The 14655-nt window shown below is 39.2% G+C and overlaps 1 protein-coding gene and 1 pseudogene across 3 annotated transcripts in view; one reads left to right on the forward strand and one right to left on the reverse strand.

The window, feature by feature from the left end:
* ASB3 (ankyrin repeat and SOCS box containing 3) overlaps nucleotides 1–14655 on the reverse strand; it is a 107153-nt gene that overhangs the window by 92322 nt on the left and 176 nt on the right. Inside the window, exon 1 of one of the 3 annotated variants that reach the window (XM_018055236.1) lies at nucleotides 14568–14628. The exons of 1 other annotated variant lie outside the window; for it this stretch is intronic. The gene's annotated coding sequence lies outside the window, so the exon portion shown is untranslated. Of the gene's footprint in view, nucleotides 1–14242; nucleotides 14541–14567; nucleotides 14629–14655 lie in introns of those variants that run through there. One more of the 3 variants, XM_018055237.1, reaches the window with a different exon arrangement.
* On the forward strand, nucleotides 901–7217 carry LOC108637081 (annotated as a pseudogene).

Here is a 14655-nt window from a genome sequence, read left to right on the forward strand (position 1 = left end):
GATGTGGATATTTTTCTGGAACTCTCTTGCTTTTTCAATGATCCAGCGGATGTTGGCAATTTGATCTCTGGTTCCTCTGCTCTTTCTAAATCCAGCTTGAACATGTGGAAGTTCACAGTTTACCTATTGTTGAAGCCTGGCTTGGAGGATTTTGAACATTACACTGCCAGCACGTGAGATGAGTGCAATTGAGCAGCAGTTTGAACATTTTTTGGCATTGCCTTTCTTAGGGATTGGAATGAAAACTGACCTTTTCCAGTCCTGTGGCCACTGCTGAGTTTTCCAAATTTGCTGGCATATTGAGTACAGCACTTTCACTGTTGTAGTTGTGTGCCTTGTTTCTATTAAATTTTAGCATTATTAAAACTTAAATATAGTATTTCTTAATAAGAACTCAAAGCAAAGTTAGCAAGGAAGCCCTGAAGTTATCTGAGATGTGACTTTGAAGGTTTCATATTGGTTAAGACCTATCGTTCAAGCATGAGCTGTAAGATTTCTTAAACTAAAATAAGAACCTTATAATACAGCAAGAGCAAGAGTTTCTTACATCTTCTTGCCTCTAATCTTATGTCTTCTTTCCACTGCATTCTGTACTCTGCACTCACAATTATTTTTCTAAAATATGGAACTAATCTAGTCAGTAATGAAAATGCCTCCCAGAGCATACAAAGTAAAGCTCAAATTCTTTAATCTGGTATTCACCTACTTACAATCTAGTGTCAACATATTTGTCACATTTCACTTCCTACTAGTACACACTCTCCATGCTCCAGTCACACCACCCTCCTCAATCATTAAAACCCAGCAGAAAAGAGGGACTAATGGTATGTGGCAAACAATAACTTACATACCAACACCACCTGGATAAATAATATAGCTCAGGACTTCCCTGGTAGCACCATGGTTAAGAATTACCCTGCCAATTCAGGGGACACAGGTGAGGTCCCTGGTCCTGGAAGATCCCACATGCCATGGGCAACTCAGCTCATATGCCACAACTATTGAGCCCTCGAGCTGCAACGACTGAGCCCAAGAACCACAACTGCTGAAGTCTGTGCACCTAGAGTCCGTGCTCCACAATAAGAGAAGCCACCTCAATGAGAAGCCCTCGCACTGAAACAAACAGTAGTCCCCAGATGTTGGCCTCAACTAGAAAAAAACCTTTGCCGAGCAACCAAGACCCAGCACAGCCAAAAATAAAAAGTAAATTAATACAAAAAGAAAAAGATAGCTCCCAGCTATCAAGAAGCACATTTGCTAGAGAGATGCACAAGCAAGCAAATCAATGTTACTCACCATAAAGACTGGGACATAAAATATAAGCAAAATAGAGACAGATAAACTGTTAACTCAAACTAACAAGATCAGAGAAAGAAAAAAAAAAAGATCAGAGAAAGCTTCACAGAAAAAAAAAAAAAAGCTGTTCATGTATCAAAGAATAGTAGCTAACACTTACGGAACACTTACTGCAAATGCCAAAATCTACTCTAAGTACTTTACACATGTTAATCCCCAATGGGAGATAAAAAGAGTTTAAGTTAAAAGAACATATTAACTGTCACTGATTACTAGAACATGCTAAGCACTGTGCTGAGCACTAAAAAGGAACAAAATGGAATTAAGCCCTTTAATTCTGGTAGGGGGAAAAAGTGAGTTCCTTTTTTTTTACCCCCCTGGTAAGTTTTAACCCCAATGAGATTCTTTCCTGAAACAGGATTAAGTTAAAAGAATTAAAAGGATTTATTTGGGGCTTCCCTGGTGGTCTAGTGGCTAAGACTCCAAGCTCCCAATGCAGGGGATCCAGGTTCGATCCCTGGTCAAGGAACTAGATTCCCTATGATGCAAAAAGCGTCAGCACACCACAATAAAAGATCTCACATGCCAAAAGGAAGATCAAAGATCCTACTTGCCGAAACTAAGACCGGGCACAGCCAAATAAATAAATAAGGATTCATTTAAGTACCTGTATTCTAAGGTCGTAAGTCTTCTTTTAATCTAAAAAGAAGTATGTTTTGCCCAATTTTTCTCAATAACACTGATTGATTTATTCAACAAATACCTATCAATTACCTACTTTATATAAGACAAACTAAGCTTATGTGCATTTTCTTTCACTTCCTATCAGAGTCCCACTGAAGTGCATGCAAGCATTCCGGAAACAGAAAAGCAGGTGGGATTATATCGAGGGTGAAGCAAGGACGGAGAAAACCGCAGTCTAGAACCGACGTGCAGCTGCACAGGCATGACGCACACGCATGAGGAAGCTGCAGCCACTCAGCAGCCTTTCCTTCCAACAGTCTTAGGAAGAGCCAGACCTGGAGACAGCAGAAGGGGGCTGCAGGACGAGCTCAGGATAATTCAAACACCCATATGAGATGGACACACCAAACCTTGTATCTCTTTCCCTTACACACAGAAGCTAGCAGCAACAAAGCTAGTGTCAGGCTTAAAACACAGCTTTTCTTTTTTTTTTAAACCATCTACCCTGAAAGCATCAGAACCCCTTCATGTTCCACAATAAAGCCTTCTTCATTTGGGCACAGGGAGGAAGAAGAAGAGCTTTTTTTCTTCATTTCACCATAAAGTGAGGCCCAACAGTTGATACTCTGCACACTTACAAAGAGCTCAAAAATCGTGTTTTTTTTAAATTTTTGAGGAATGGCAAAAGCACAAAAGGATAATAGCAATCAACTCACCTTAAGGAAGCAGAGCTTTTAAACTTATAAATGTTTAAAATTTGTAAGTGTTATCCTCAAAGAAATTCATGAAGAGGCTGCATCTATTAAAAATGAGCAATTGGAAAGAAACTATGGAAACAGGAAAAAAAAAAAAAAACACTGACAAAAGATATTCAAAGAAGAGAACTGACAGTCAAAGGAAACTGATCTCTTGAACTGATCTTCCATATTACCTCATTTTTTTTCTTTGTCTTTTTTCTACTTGGAAGAATCTATCCAAATGGTATTCTGAATAGAAAAGAGAAAATGGAAAGTGAAAGTGAAAGTCACTCAGTCCTGTCCGACTCTTTGCGACCCCATGGAACCTTCCTCTGTCCATGGGATTCTCAAGCCAGAATACCGGAGTGGTTAGCCTTTCCCTTCTCCAGGGGATCTTCCCAACCCAGGGATCGAACCCAGGTCTTCTGCAATGCAGGCTGATTCTTTACCTGCTGAGCTACCAGGGAAGCCCAAGGAAAACATAATTGAAGAAATAATATTAAAAAATTTCCCAGAAGTGAACAAACAGGACTCAAGGGGTGCAACGAAGGATAAGTGAAAAAAAGATCCACAGCTAGAAAGAAATACTCTCATAAAACATCATAAAACCAATGATAAAAAGAGTTCAATAAAATATTCCAGAGGAAAAGGAATATTAGTTGCAAAGAAGGAGAATCAGACTACCTTTGAGATTCTCATCAGATATATTAGATAGTAAACTGCAAAGGAATGATGTCTTCAAAGTTTCAAGCAAAACAAAATGATTGAACTATGAATTCTATTCCCAAACTATTAACTGAGAAGGCAAGACGAATGCATTTTCAGATATACCTGTGAAAATTAAAATATCTACTTTATATCATTTCCTTGAAAAAATTACTTGTAATTATTTATACCCCAACAAGGTGGGAGAGAAATGTGAAATAAGGATGACATGGAATAACATAAAACAGTAGATTTAATCCAGGAGAGTTACAGGAAAAAATACAGATAGAGAGATAGATAGATAGGTAATAGATAAATATGCATCAGATTTGAAAAGCAACTAGTGTAATTAGAACAAAAGTGTTTCAGAGCTCAAAATATATCTTCAAGAACAAAATGGACTCACTTAGCAAAGATGGTGCTTATTTTAGAGAGCTAACGTGACATTTTAAAGGGTAGAGGACTGACACAATTACATTTCCTTCTCTGCAGTTCAAATTACACCTCTGGATTTTATAGTGAATGGTACTTGCATAAACAATATTGTGAAGTTTGAGAATCAACCTATAAACAAAGCACAGAAAAACTGAATAAAGTCACAGAATGCAAATGTTATAAACATACAGTAGTAGCAAACTGGGAAGTACTGAAAATGATATTAAAAGCTACACACATTACATACTTAATATGTAATGAAGGCACTGCACTAAAAATAGCCTCACATGCAGTAACTCACTAAAAACAAAATGGCAGCACTGAGAAGTGGCCAAAAGAACAGATTCAGGAGCAAGACTGCTTGGCTTCGAGATCCAGTTCCACTGCTTACCAGTGCTATGACTTTGGGCAAGTTGCCACACTGTGTTAATATATTTATTTCACTTTCAGACTTCTGACATCAAGATGAGTCTTACAATAGATGGCAAGTCATAACTTTGATTGGCAGCAGTTATTTCGTTAATAATATAAAAAACTTAAGAGAGAGCTCTAAAAGCAGTGGCAAAGGGGAACTGTTATAGTTTAAAACAGATTTTAAATTGGGTCTGACATACACACTACTATATATAAAATAGATAATTACTAAGAACTTACTGTACAGCACAGGGAACTCTAGCTAATACTCTGTAATAGCCTATATGGCAAAAGATCATAAAAAAGTGTGTGTGTGTGTGTGTGTGTGTATATATATATATATATGAATATAATAAATTCATTTTGTTGGACATCTGAAAGTAACACAAAGTTGCAAATCAACTATACTCCAATAAAACCTCTTAAAAATAAAAATAAAACAGACTTTAAGACAATTAAATGCAAGGATCCTTTGATTGGATCCTAAATGGGGGGGATCCAATAAATGGTGAAAGTTGAAACCAGTGTTATTTTCTAAGATGTGATAACAGTATACATCTTAGTATACAGATAATAGATAATAATACACATATTTTAGAAGAGTCTTTTTTTATTCCTGGTCATTGAGTGTTTTTCAATGTTTAGGCCAGCTGTCTTGTAGAACGTGCCACATTTTCTGTTTGGTAAGTTTCTTATACCTAGGCTTGGCAAGAATGCTACACAAGTATTTATACACAGGTGTTGTATACACTATGTTTTAAAAACTCATTCTAACAGAAAATCCTTTAAAAAAAAACATAAACAAAAGTATAAGGTATGGGATTGAAAAAAAGAAACATTCTAGCTTGGTATGAAATCAAATTTCCAGTCTCCCTTTTTTCCTTGTACCTAAAAAATGAGTGCATCCAATATTCATATTCCCATCTGTGTATTTGCTGGCATTCTGTCACCTGTATACATGCTGCATTTTAACCAAAAATGTCTGAAGGCCAAAGCTTTTCTCTTCATTTATTTTTCCCAAAATGTGTATCCCAGTCTTCTGAAGTCTTATTACCACAGAGTAAATTATATATAAAGGAGGAATTGGGAGGGGAAAAAAGATCATTATTGGAAAGTAACAGAAAAGGGCAATTACTGTCTCACAGTCTCTGGAGTAATTACTGATAAACAACCTCAGACCACATGCCAGCTGTTAAAGTTGAGCAAATGTCTTTATTTTTATCGATTTTCCCCTTTATATTTCTACATGAGAAGCAATATAGAGATCTGGGATAACTTTTAACTCAAAGCCCATCTGGTTAGTTCTCATTTCTTTCTCATAAAAATTTCAACTGGAAAAAAAATTTATAATTTTATTCAGCCATATTTTATAATATGGCAGAGATATATAATTTTATACCTGTGTGTGAATTGTATTAGAACATACTAACCTCTCTTGTGATTCAGTTTCCTCATCAGTAAAATGAGAAAACAATAAAATCTAACTTTGGGGGTTGTTATGAGGAATAAGTCAATTATAAATTTATATCTATAAAGTGCTTAAAATAGTGCCTGGGCACAACATCTATTAAATTCACAGAATACATAGTAAACATGAATCTTCATAATAGTTCTTACATCTTACATTTGTTATTTTCTCCATTTTAAAGGTAAGAAAACTGAGCTCTGAAGAGGTTAAGTAATGTACCCAAGGTCACACATACAGTAGGTAGGATCAGAATTTCACTGGCCTAACTCTTGAGCCCCTGCTCCTAATCACCTCACTTAATTCAGCTGTATAGAGTTTACATATAATTATTCAGCCATGCCTTATTATTAGAAAATAAGATATGCAAAGGTAATTTCTGTCATTACAGCTAATGCCACAATGAATTATCTTTATACATACATCCTTATGTGTCAGGATTTTTGTTTCTAAATGAGAGAATCCAAAAAATAAAATCACTAGCCCAAAAGGTTTGCACATTTTTAATTTTAAAAATTACTAATTTTACAAAGTTTATTATAGCAGGTCTATCTTTCCTTTTACAGCACCTAGAGTTCCTATCTTACTAAAAACCATCATCCCTACTTCAACTGAAAAATCAGTGCTGTCCAAACTTAAACATGAACGTGCAGCTGCTTTCACCAGCAAACTTAAAGGAATGTTTAAAGGTATGGAACTTTCTAAAGACATCATGATTCAGTTCAAACAGTATATGCAGAACCAGAATGTACCTGGGAATACCGAATTAACTGTGAATATCCTGACAATGGGTTACTGGCCAACATATGTGCCCATGGAAGTTCATTTACCACCAGAGATGGTAAAACTTCAGGAGATTTTTAAGACATTTTACCTTGGCAAAAACATAGTGGCAAGAAACTTCAATGGCAATCAACTCCAGGACACTGCGTGCTAAAGGCAGAGATTAAAGAGGGTAAAAAAGAACTCCAGGCCTCTCTTTTTCAAACACTGGTGCTGCTAATGTTTAATGAGGGAGAGTAGTTCAGTTTAGAAGAGATGATGGAGAGTTAAGGAGAACATTGCAGTCATTGGCCTGTGGCAAAGCCAGAGTTCTGGCGAAAAATCCAAAAGGTAAAGATATCGAAAGATGGTGACAACTTCATTTGTAATGATGATTTCAAGCACAAACTGTTCAGGATAAAGATCAATCAAATTCAGATGAAAGAAACGGCTAAAGAACAAGCTAGTACCACAGAAAGAGAATTTCAAGATAGACAATATCAAATTGATGCCACAACTGTTTGAATTATGAAGATGAGAAAGACACTTAGCCACAATCTCCTTGTTTCAGAAGTGTACAACCAGTCGAAATTTCCAGTCAAGCCTGCTGATCTTACGAAGAGAAGAGAATCCCTAATTGACTGGGACTACATGGAGAGAGACAAAGAAACTCCAAACCAGTACAATTATATTACATAAAATGTTTTTGGCCTTGAAGCAGTTGCTGTCATATACAATACCCAGTGGATAAACTAGCCTGTTGTTTAACCTGTAGTTCTTTTATACTACCAATGACCAAATGAAGCAGTGTAATCAGAATAGTTGAGTGACTTTTCAGTGGTTAACATGCCCATTTAAAGAGTAATACTTACCTTTAAGAAGAATGTTGTTGAACTCTTTGCATGTTATTTAGTATGATATGCAGAAAACTCTTTAAGAAAGTACCCGGTTTTCATGATTCCTATTTGGAACTGGGGAAGAGGTCCTTATGGCTATTAAAGAAAGAGGAGGGGGTTCTTATACACCATTTAATTATGAAGCAAAAAGCTTATTTGCTTAAAATGTCACGTAAGGATACTTAAACTGCATGCAAACTTTATTTACTATACAGAATTCTGGACGTATTTATCAAATAGAATAATCACCCTGGACTTGATTGTTCACCTGTTTTGTGATTTCCCATGAAGAGAAAAATACATTGTCATAGCTCTTGACATTTTACTAAGTAATGTTCTGTTACACTGAAAGGGATGTTTTTAAAATTTTTATTTGGAAACAAGTTTTCAAGTAGAGGGACAGTTGCTTACATATTGTCTTGAATACACACATCCTAAAATGTTCCTTTTATGAGATGTGTGTATATGGTTCAGCCCTGAGTTTACTGTGCTGATAAACAGGTACTTATAAAAATAGCTGAAATAGAAAATTGCTGATCAGTTGTGCTAGAAGAACATGGTAGGAGAGAAAAACCCAACTATTTCTGCATATTAAAAATGAATATAATATGAACATTGCAAAGGAGACCAAACTCCATTTTATAACTTTTTACAAGAGCAAAAATTCACAAACTAGTTTTCAACTTCCTTTAGACTTCAAAATTGTTTGGATAGTTTTGTCTTTAACTTGGACCAATTGTAGATTGTTACAGGCTTCCTGGGATTTAGCATTCCTATTTTCTCTACCAAAGTTTTTTTTGGAAGCACCTCAACTCTCCTTTGGAGAAGGCAATGGCAACCCACTCCAGAACCCTCGCCTGGCAAATCCCACGGACGGAGGAGCCCGGTAGGCTGCAGTCCATGGGGTCGCTAGGAGTCGGACACGACTGAGCACTTTTCACTTTCATGCACTGGAGAAGGAAATGGCAGCCCACTCCAGTGTTCTTGCCTGGAGAATCCTAGGGACGGGGGAGCCTGGTGGGCTGCCGTCTCTGGGGTCGCACAGAGTGGGACACGACTGAAGTGACTTAGCAGCAGCTACTTTAATTATACAAATATTCTCCTAATTCCTTCATACGAATATGTATCTTTAACACATTTACAATTTACTTTTTTATTTTTTACTTTTTGGGCTGTGCCACACAGCTTGTGGGATCTTAATTCCCTGAACAAGGATGGAAGCTAGGCCTTTGGGAATGACACTGAGTCCTAACCACTACACTGCTAAGGAATTCCCACAATTTACTTTTTACATATTTTATGATGAGAGGATCTGGTTGGTTTTCCTATCGGTGAATTACATCAGCAGAATCTATTAAAACATCCATTTCCCATTTCATTTCCCATGAAATGACCCCCTTGTCACCTGTTAAAACAGAGACTATTTAATTGGTTTCCACACTTCATTCACACCATCTCTCATTAAAAGTAATCACCTCCTCTTGTGAATGTTTGCAACGTTTTATCTGTATAGTACCTCGATGGAGGAGACTAATGGGCTATAGTCCATGGGGTCACAAGAGTCAGACACAACCTAGCAGCTGAACAATAGCATTTTTATAACACCCTTCGAACCGAGGACAGTGCCTCCAAACCATATTTATTAGATAAATAACTGCACAAGTTTCTTGCTCTCTCTCCAGATCTATAATTCTGCGGCTAACTGAAAATTGCCATTTTAAGACTAATTTCCTTACAGGCAGAAAAAGGTCGCTTTGTCGGATTAAGGGGCATTATGCTGGAATCCATGAAGCAGAAAGTTAAATAAAATTTAAGACTGTGTTTTCTGTACCATACTTATATGAAAAAAGTCAAGACTATTAAACGAAGCAATATTGGCTATTTTTTCAAAATAATTTCTAGGCAATGATGGGGTTAACACAGATTCACGACAATCTTCTACATATTTATATTCAAAATCCTCTACGGTAACCAATATGCATAATAATGACATCAATATAAGGTAAGAGTAAGTGTCTTATGGAATCATCAAAGATATAATGCAAACAGGACACTTGCTTTACAGGCAAAGTAGGTATTCACTACATTGCAAAATTTTTAGAGTGCTAGAAAGGTCCTCTGCTTGACACTAAATATCTTCTCACTCAGTAAGCTACTGCCTAAAGCTTTGCCATTAATATTCAAGCTTTTCATTTTAAAGTCTAAACCAGAAATACATTCTCAACCATGGGCCATCTTGCCTGCCAAGGGACATCTGGCAATGTCTGCAGACATTTTTGATTGTCACAACTTGGCTGGCAAAGAGGGAGGGGAGTAAGGCTGCTACTACCATCTAGTGGACACAAGCCAGGGATACTACTAAACATCATACAATAAGCAAGATAGCCCCTCACAACCAAGGATTATCCAGCCCAAAATGTCAATAGCACCAAGGCTTTCAGAAACTGGCATATACTCTGCTGAAATGCAAAAGCATAATGTTTTTAACTTAATGTACATATAAACAAGCCCTCCACTTCAGTCCAATCAAGCCTTTTTTCCCCTCTACCCCTCCACCATGCTGCCAAATACACTGGTTACTTACTTATCCTCATCATCTACAACTCCTCAAAGCATTTACTTAACTGGAACAGCTCTTTCTCTTGACTTCTTTGATATCTCAGTTATCTGACTTTCTTTCTTTACTGGGCATGCCTCCCCAGTCCATTTTGTTAATTCTTCAATGCTGTTCAGTATCTAATGTTGCAATGACTCCTCTTCTTTTGTTATCCTCATTTTTTCCCTGAAGGATTGCAACCAGCACTATGGCTTTAAATATACCTACGTGCATATAGGGCTCCCCAGGTGACGGTAGAGGTAAAGAATCCTCTTGCCAATGCAGGAGACAAAAGAGATGCATATTGAATCCTTGGGTCAGGCAGATCCCCTGGGAAAAGGAATGGCAACCCACTCCAGTATTCTTGCCTGGGAAATTCCAAGGATAGAGGAGGCTGGTGGGCTACAGTCCATACAGTCACAAAGAGTCAGACACGACTGAAGCAACTTAGCGCACAGGCGCAGGCAAATAACATCAAAATGCATAACTCCAGCTCTGACCTCCCCACCTGTGCCTCAGGTTTAATCAACATGTTAGCTCTACTTGGATGTCTAACTGATGACATCTAAAACTTAACACGTCCAGTAAATCAATTATACTCCAACTGGAGAATCTAGGTTTGATTCTTGCAAGTAAATTTTATGTAAGTCTGAAATCACTTCAAAATAAAAAAGTAAAACAAACAAAACACATGATTCCCATCAGTCCACATTATTTTCTTCCCTGTTGCAGTAAACTTCACCACTAGTTCCTCATAAAACATAGTTAACAGTCGCTCAGTCAAATCCGACCCTTTGCAGCCTCGTGGACTGCAGCACACCAGGCTTCCCTGTCCTTCACTATTTCCCAGTTTGCTCAAACTCATGCCCATTGAGTCAGTGACGCCATCCAACCATCTCATCCTCTGTCATCTCCTTCTCCTCCTGCCCTCTATCTTTCCCAGCATCAGGGTCTTTTCCAATGAGTTGGCTCTTCACAACAGATGGCCAAAGTATTGGCACTTCAGCTTTAGCATCAGTCCTTCCAATGAATATTCAGGGTTGACTTAGGATTGACTGGTTTGATCTCCTTGCTATCCAAGGAACCCTCAAGAGTCTGCTCCAGCACCACAGTTCAAAAGCGTCAATTCTTCGGCACTCAGCCTTCTCTATGGTCCAACTCTCACATCCATACATGACTACTGGAAAATCTATACCTTTGACTATATGGACCTTTGTCAGCAAAGCACCATTAATTCATCTCTGTAAGAACATGCCACATCTAATCCACCAGGAAATTCAAGATGTTCTACTCAAAAAATACATTCCAAACTAGACTATTACTCCCCATTTCCACAGCTTCCTAACTGGTCTCCCTGTCGCCACACTTAGCCCCTACATTAGCTTCCTAGGACTGTCATACAAACTACCACAAAGCTGGTAGCTTAAAACAACAGAAAGGTACTGCTTCACAGTTCTAGGAGTTAGAAGTCTGAAATCGAGCTGTCAGCAGAGCCAAAATCTCCCTGAAACCTCTAGGGGAGGATTTGTCCCTATCTCCTCCTAACTACTGGTGGTTGCTGGCAAATTTTAGTTGGTTTGTAGACACATCACTCCAATCTCTGCCTCCATCCTCTCTGTCCAAATTTCCTTCTTCTTATAAAGACATTAGACATTGTATCGGGGCCCACTCTCGCTCAGTATGACCTTAACTTTACATCTGCAAAGATCCGATCTCCAAGTAAGTTCACACTTGCAGGTTCCAGGTGTTAAGACTTCAGCATATCCTTTTGGGGAATACAATTCAGCCAACAACATCCCCTCCAGTCCATTTTCCACACAGCAATCATAATGGTCTTCATGAATGTACATCAGGCCACATCGCTCTCCTACTTGGAGATCTGTGCCCAGCTGGCCTCTTCCAGCCTCTCAAACTTCATCTACTAAGTGCCCTCTTATACTCCAGCAACACCAGCCTTCTTTCAATCCCTCCAATACAAGCTTTTCCTGCTAGAAACTGCTGTGTGGCTTCCACTTCCCCATTTCAAATCATAGCTCAAGTGTCACTTCCTCACCCAAGTCTGACCATCTACCTCAGTAGCATATTTCAGAGTCATTTTCTTTTACATATACCCTAGTTTCTAAGCAGCAATAACCTTTACCAGAAATCATCTTGAGTTTTTTGTTGTTGTTGGAGTTTCCATTACTACAGTCCCAGAGACTAAATCTGGGTAGACAAATACTTTTCATTTCTATTTAGTCAAATACAGCTTTTTTCCTCCACGATTTCAGAGTTTCTTCTCTTACAGATCAGGCTTCCCTACTGGCACAGTTGGTAAAGAACCTGACTGCAATACAGAAGACCTGGCTTCAATTCCTGGGTCAGGAAAATCCCCTGGAGTAGAAAATGGCAACCCACTCCAGTATTCTTGCCTGGGAAATCCCATGGACAGAGGACAGAGGAGCCTGGCAGGCTACAATCCATGGGGTTGCAAGAGTTGGACACAACTCAGTGACTAAACCACCACCGATATAACAAGATCACTAAATTATTCCCTAATTTTTTTCCTATTGTCTTCTTTTTTTAATGTGTGTGACAACTGACTAAATTTTTATTAAGGAAGGAAAATCTTAATACCTATTGTTTTCTTTTTGTTATTCATTTAAGTATCTAATCCATTTGGAATTAATCTTGAACTGAATTAATTGGAACTGTCGCCATTGCTCTAAGACAGCATTAATCTCGTCTGACTCCACTCTGCCCTATACTCTGACTACACTGAAAAGCCCTAAGGGACCACTTAGAAGGATGGTCCTGCCTGATAAACTCCTATAAGTCCTTAAAATCCCAATCCTAATGTCACGTCTCCTGGCAAGACTTTCTCACCCAATTTCTGCCCTTCCTTATATCCAACATCTACTCTATTATATAATTTAACATCCCTCTACTCTCAGCATGTCTGACTCTTTGAGACCACATGGACTGTAGGCCACCAGGCTCCTCCACCCATAGGATTTTCCAGGCAAGAATACTGGAGTGGACAGCCATCTCCTCCATTGGATCTTCCCCACGCAGCGGTGGAACCCTCATCTCCTGCACTGGCAGGCAGGTTCTTTACCACTGAGCCACCAGAGAAGCCCATAGTCTATAGTACTTGGCTCGTAATAAAGTCAGAGAAGGCGATGGCACCCCACTCCAGTCCTCTTGCCTGGAAAATCTCATGGATGGAGCAGCCTGGAAGGCTGCAGTCCATGGGGTCACTAAGAGTAGGACATGATGGAGCGACTTCATTTTCACTTTTCACTTTCATGCACTGGAGAAGAAAATGGCAACCCACTCCAGTGTTCTTGCCTGAAGAATCCCAGGGACAGAGGAGCCTGGTGGGCTGCCATCTATGGAGTCGCAAAGAGTCGGACAGGACTGACTCGACTTAGCAGCAGCAGCAGCATAATAAAGTACTTAGATGAGCGCACAGAAGAAATGTGAGGTAAGTGTTAACTATTTTATCATTACCATAATAGGCTATTATTTGTCTGTGTAATTTGCCTTGCTAGAGGCATGAGACAGAGGACAGATTCATTTATTTGCCATTTACCAACCCCACTGTTCACATACACACTAAACATCAATAGGTAAATCAATGAACAACATCTCAATTCTGGAAAAAATTAATTTTCTTTGATGCCGTGGATTCCTTATGTTAAAAAAGAAATAGGAAACTTTCAAAACAAAAAAACAGAAAAAGGCTGTTCTTCCTGCTATTTGACTTGGAGCAAACTGCAGGGGCAGAGAGAACACACGACGGACGACAGTTTTAAGCAAATCTAGCACGAAGGTCTAGCTTTTCTCACCTCCAGAATGACAACGAGAAATGCTCTATATTTGACGCTGTATAACCCATTCATTTCATTTCAGTTCAGTTCAATCGCTCAGTCGTGTCCGACTCTTAGCGACCCCATGGACCACAGCACGCCAGGCCTCCCTGTCCATCACCAACTCCCGGAGTTTACCCAAACCCATTATATTAGAGATTAAAACAATGGCATTTCTTTTAAAGACGGCGAGAATGCAAAACTTTTTGTGTTATTTTGAATGCGGTGAGAGATGTCTGAATCTTATGTGAATTCATAACCTTAGGGTCACCTGGCCTTGAACCTTACTTAAAGAAACGTATCGGCTTCCTACATAAAACAGCGACACAGCACTTCAACTCTGGGATGAAGGGAGAGCCCCACGTCCGGTAAAAAAGTAGGGATAATCTAGCTGCCCTCACCAAGCGGAGAGTCTCCATCTGGGCCACCCTCGGAGAAGCGTAGAATTCTAATACGGAGGGACGACAGGTATTCTCGGCTCAGTATCCTCGAACCCACAGCTGCAGAAACTTAGCCATCCACCCTGTGTTAGTCAGGAGCTGAAAGTACTCAGGTGACCACGGCCCACAGTAAAAGGCGGAGAGAAACTTCCAGCGGGAAAGATCAAAGTGTACAGACGCTACGCGCGGAGAAACAGGAAAACAGAAGCAGCGAGAAGGAAGAGCAGTCAGGAACACCGCCACTTTTCACTTCTCGTCGCCACCTCGAATTTTCTCATCTGAATACCTGCACCAGCCCCGCTCTCCGGTAGCTGCTCCATGAGGGCCAAGCCACCGCCCACTCTTGTGGTGAGAGCCGCCCGCCTCCATGACTC

Source organism: Capra hircus, chromosome 11, assembly GCF_001704415.2.
Source record: "Capra hircus breed San Clemente chromosome 11, ASM170441v1, whole genome shotgun sequence".
NCBI classification, from domain to species: Eukaryota; Metazoa; Chordata; class Mammalia; order Artiodactyla; family Bovidae; genus Capra; species Capra hircus.